Source organism: Taeniopygia guttata, chromosome 15, assembly GCF_048771995.1.
Source record: "Taeniopygia guttata chromosome 15, bTaeGut7.mat, whole genome shotgun sequence".
NCBI classification, from domain to species: Eukaryota; Metazoa; Chordata; class Aves; order Passeriformes; family Estrildidae; genus Taeniopygia; species Taeniopygia guttata.
This window is the reverse complement of record NC_133040.1, coordinates 2,997,517-3,003,178: the sequence shown is the minus strand read 5'-3', so window position 1 is coordinate 3,003,178 and position 5,662 is coordinate 2,997,517.

The following is a 5,662-nucleotide window of genomic DNA, read 5'->3' as shown; positions in this document are numbered from 1 at the left end:
ATGTGTTTCCTAATTTGGATACTCAGCTTTCTTATAGAAACTCCTATTACTGACAGATAGGAAATCTCTCAGAATTTTTGAAAGTGTCAATTTTAGGATGTAGAAAAAAACCCTAAAAAGTTACAAATATACAATTTTTCAGCAAACACATGTGCTATTCTTCTGACAACTGAAAGGGCCTCACTGGTATTGTCATCAATTTTTTTTTTTTTTAATTAATGTGTGATTTGTTTGCTCTCTAAAGTATTACCATCAAATTTTATCTGTGAGCACAAATGGAAGCTCAAACTCTTAACTGTCCCTCTGGGCTACACCCAGAGTGTTCTGGAATGTGCATCTCCCATTCTATCTGTGATCTTTGCATGATGTTCCCTAAACATTTACTCTTCTTTTGCATGAGCTTAAGGGAGGACCACTGACATTTGAGGAGTTAGAAGAGATTTTTGCTCTTCTGGGACAGATCTGTCAGAGCAGATGTGAGCTTGTATTCCAGTGGGATGTATTCCCTCTGCGTGTCATCTGTCTGGGTGGTGCTGGAAGCTGCATTCTTGCCTGGGGTGACTTCAGTCCTCCCCTGATCTGCACAGGTCAGTCTTACAGTCCTCAACACAGTTTTCAATAAGCAATGTTCTGATGATGTGAAACGTTTTAACTGATACTGAAAAATGCATTCCAAATTTTACACACCCTTCTTAAACATAGTGTTCTACACGGTGCAACTGCATGTGAATCACCCCAGTTCACACCTGCAGGGTTGTGAAAGTACCAGGTTTCAAAGCTCCCCGCCTTGTCCCTCTGTTATCAGTGCCAATCTTCCTGCCAGTGCCACCCTGCTCACACTCCCAGCCTGTGCTATCAGCCAGGCTGTCAAAAGCTTTATTCCATGGTCCTTGTTTCTCATAGCTCCACATATGGATTTTGTGTGCTGTGCTAGTGTATGGGGGAAAGCACAGGAATTATTACTGTGGGGACAAGAAACAGAACAAGTGCAGCTGCTGGACAGGCTGGATGGAGTTAAGACCTGTTCTGTGGATCCATCACAGATCCTGCTGGGCCCTGAGCTCCCTGGCAGCTAAACGGGCTCTCAGAGCTACCCAAGCCCACAGGAGCTTTTCCTTTCAGCAGTATTGTTTGAAAAATAGGTGAAGTTGTTATGTTCTGCTGTTAGAATTGTTCTTTATTAGGCTCTTACTGACTTCCCACTCCTAATTCCTAATAGTATCCTTCTCCGGCTTTAAAGAAGTAAACTGCAGAAGTGAAGTCCCCATAAAACCAAAATTACTTTCATGAGGGTTTTTTTGGAGGGGATGGGGAACTAGGGAAAAAGGAAAAGCATTCCAGGGATTTCTTTCTGTTCCTTTAGTATTGGTATAATTATCCTATATCTGGATGTGTCATTGTTTCCATTTAACACTGCTGAGCTGAATAATTTGGTGTATGATAGTAAATGTTATGCTAGGCTGTAGCTATAGATTGCGCCATGGGTTGGATGGATGAAAAATATTGCTGTAATGACTGGTTTGGGTACAAATGATGATTTTGTATCAAATCTTGGAGCAAGAGCCTCGCACCACTGAAGAGAAAGATGAAAGGATACAGTGCTGAATTTTTAGTTGCTTTATGGAAATTCTGGGATGGCAGGAGTGCACAGAACTGCTCCAGGAGGTTTTCTCCGTGAAGAACATTTCTTCTGGTGGAGAACATCCCTAAGTGAGTCCCACTGTCACCCCCTGTATTCCCTCGGCTCTGTAGCAGTTTGGGGAATACCGGCTCGTCCAGTCAGTCGGGCCTTCTGTTTGCAGCTCACAGATAACAGCGAAGATACGGCTTTTGAAGCCAGTGTATTCCTAAATATTCTCCTCCTTGTGCCTGAGTGGTGCATTCTTAGGCGTAATCAGCCTCTGTGCTCCTGGAACAAAGGGACAGGTGGCTCTAACTTAGGGAATGCTGATGGTCCTCCACTGCTGCCTCTGCTTTGAGCACCGCAAATGAGCACAAATGAGTTTGAAACGTGAGGTTTCAACCATCAGCGAGCTGCCTGCAGCCGGGGTGAGCTGTGCCACAGCTGGGGAGCTGATCTGCCTCAGCAAGGGCTGCAGACGTGTTGGAGAGTTTCCTTCCCGTGAAGAGACAATTATATTTAATTATCAGTTTGTCTGTCTCGGTGTAGCTCTTTACATCACCAGGTGAGGAAACAGATCTCGCTGCTCCCGTAAAGAGCAAGTGGGAGGTTTTTGATGCTCTGCTGCCAGTAAACACTCATCTAAAAATGTGAGCGACCAACCTGTGCCTCAGTCAACATCCCGGAAACATCCACACCCATCCATGGGTCATCCCTCATCGTGTCCTGATGTCTGGTACACGTGGAGAAATCCTCACCTCAGTGCACACATGGATTGAAATAACATAGATCTAATGGAGAAAACTATTGATTTCTGAGCTCCATGAACTATAAAGCCTTTCAGGAATGTTCTTCTTTCTACAAAATGACCTTTAAAGTCTATCCAAAGACTGCATCACACTTATTGTGGGGGAGGTACCTCTGCAGAAAGGTACCTGGTAATTTATTGATATTTTTTGTTTTCAGATATCAGTATATTTTTCACACAATTCTTTATTGCCATTTCTCTCCTTTCTTTTCCCAACAGTAATCTTTTTCCAAATAATCTGTTTTATTGTTGGCTGGGAGGATGTTGTTGATTTGTTTGCTTTTCCTTCCCCCTCATAGGGATTTATTTGCAGTCAAATTTTTCACTTTTATCCTGACCAGAGATTCCTTAAAGAATATTTCCCCAGGTTCTCCCCAACAATGTTTCCTGTTCTCTCCCATTTTCAAGAAGCTTCATATATATTTTGTAGAATATTATTAAGATTTTTGTCTCCATTTAATTTCTCAACCAAACACTTTACAAACATTTTTAACTGAAGAGCCCCTGGGACCCTGTGGAGCGAATTAGACATTAATATTAGGCTATGACATTAGTAGATTATGGTCTTTTCCCCTCTTCACTTAAATTTCTTTAATCAGATGAAACTGTCAGATAAAATAAATAATAATATATTTGTTGCTGTTTATTGCTGTAGGGCAATCAAAACATCCCCACAAAGGCTGAGGCTGTCTGTTGTTCAAGAATAATTACATTGGGTTTGATCAAATCAAGTAGGGCAACCAAGGCTTTCATTGGGTCTCCTGGAAAAGTGGAGAATTATTTCAGTGGAAGGGGCCTCAGCAGCTCAGCTCCTGTTCATTTCTGTCCTGTATTTTATGCAGTTGAGATACTCTTTTCCCTTAAATGTTTCTGGAACATGAGTGTTAAAAATACTTGTGAGAGCTGGGATGATATTGTGCAGCTCCTTTGCATAATTCCTTCTGTTATTCAGGTTTAACAATAGTAGAAGCATGCATGGCAGGCCAGCATGTATCCATCTCTGAAAAATGTTTTTCTGGACACATTGTTTCAAGGGAAAGGGGAAATCCCAAAAAGGATTAGCAAGACTCTAATATATACAAAATATAATGGATTAGATCATGAGGATAATACATAATGGCCTGTGTAATTTAGTCTATTATTTATGAGATAATAATGATAATAATAATAATAATAATATTTCTGTTTTAATGAGAATGCTACTCAATTGAGAAGTTGCTTGTGGGGGATTAACCTGCCCTGCTATCAGGTGGCTAAACTGGTGACAGCCTGCATTGGCTTTGGGGAGTAATTTTTAATCTGTTATTCAACTTTATTAGACCCAGTGGAAATTTCAAGCCCATCTCTTGCCATTAGTCCTCCTCTGTTAACCTCCTTTAATATAAAAATTATTAAAACACTAATAAACCAAAAATAAATTAAATTATGTGCTGTCTTGGCCCATTTTGTAGGAAGAATGCAGCCCTGAGATTGTTGTTTTTATAAGATTGGCAATGCTGAGATACTGCAGGGCTGAGTGTACCTAGTGATCACACAGAGATAATGAAGTCAGTTGCTGAAGAAGTGAATGTATTTCCTTGCTTCATTTCTGTTGGTCTGTCTGTATAGAGACCTATTTTTATGTCCTGATAGTTCTCCTCTGTAGAGATACTAATCAGAAAATTAGTCTTTAAAGTGTTCATTTTTGTTATCTCTTTTGTCTCTTGATAAATACGTGGTTTTGTTCATGTTTCTTAATCTGATCCTCTCCCTGAATAAGAATAGAATGACCTTGCTTTCTTTCAGATAACCTTTTAGGAAAACACCTGTTTTCCTGCTGATTTTTTTTTCTATCTACGTCATACCTACTGGACTTCAGCTCTTTTTTCCTTTTAGTAATTCCTCTTCAACTGATTGCACATTTTGTTTTCCCACATTTTTGTCATCCTTCTGTGACTAATTCTTTGAATTAGAACCAGGTTCTGCTCACTTAATCAAGATTGCAGAAGGAGAAGATGGACTTTTGACATCAAAAAAAAGGTGTTGAACAATTCTCTAACTGCCACCCTCAATTATTAGAAGCATATTAAGAAACCTGTGCTGAGAGCCTTTGTATTTATATTTTGTCCACTTGAAAATATGAACTCTTTTCCAAGTTCACACCAGATGACTAGGAAACCATCAAAGGAGGATAGACAATTTACTAACATAGTATATGGCCTTCTGCAAATAAAATAATTACGAATTTTTGTCTGTGTTTGTCCTTCGTTACTTGTACAAAGCATAAGTTAGCATTTCTGAAGAGCACCCCAAAGAAATCTACTTGCTTTATCAAGAGATGTGGAGGAGTGCCAGGGAAGAGATTAGAGGAGTTCCTCCATGGGAGGTACTTTGCATGCTGATGCATTTTTCCCTTTGTTTGTAGTTTATTTGTTTTACCATTGCTTAATAATTTGTCATCCTCAGAAGGAAGACTTTTATGCACAAGTTTGTAAGAGGCTTGGCTAAGTGCCAGTAACTTACATTTTCTGTGCTACAGCTCCATTTTCTGAGGACAGCACAGCAATTGCAGCTTCTACACAGTTCCTGGGTAGAACCCTCCGGAATGATGAGTGACCCACAGAAGCACATTGCTGGCTGAGAGTGAGGAAAAGAAATGACTGTTGTGTTCTGATGGGTATTCACTCATCACGTCAGGAGATTCACTCCTGCTTATCTTTGAAAGCTTTAACACAAAGAAAGATTTAGCCTATTTCCAATCTGAAAACCTGCCTGACTTTCAGTGCATACATTTTTATGCACTGAATTCAAGCAGTGAATCATTGGGTACACCAACAACCTACAATGCTCCAGGTTTCTCTCTGGGCTGCAGATATGAGGATGTGGAGATGAGATATTCAGAGCCTTGACAAAGCTGCCTCCCCTTCTGACAGTCTTGTAGATGATGTTGGTTTCTGCTTAGTTTCTGTTTGTGGCCTACAGAAATAAAAAAAAAATTGTTTCCACTGCACATAAAGATAGGAATTGTGTGATTAGTATTTTTTAGATGTTGATTCTCCATTAGTGTTTCAAACCTTGGAATTTTGTTGGTGTGGCCACACTAGGAGCTGTGGACAGAGGCTGCAGCATTGCTCAGCCTCTGAGCTCCCTTCTACAGAGGCTGGGGTGAGAACACAAGGCACATCAGGGTAGATCAGTTCCTGACTAATGTTTTCCTTTGCTTGCCTCTGTAGACTGACACAGAAATGGAATTC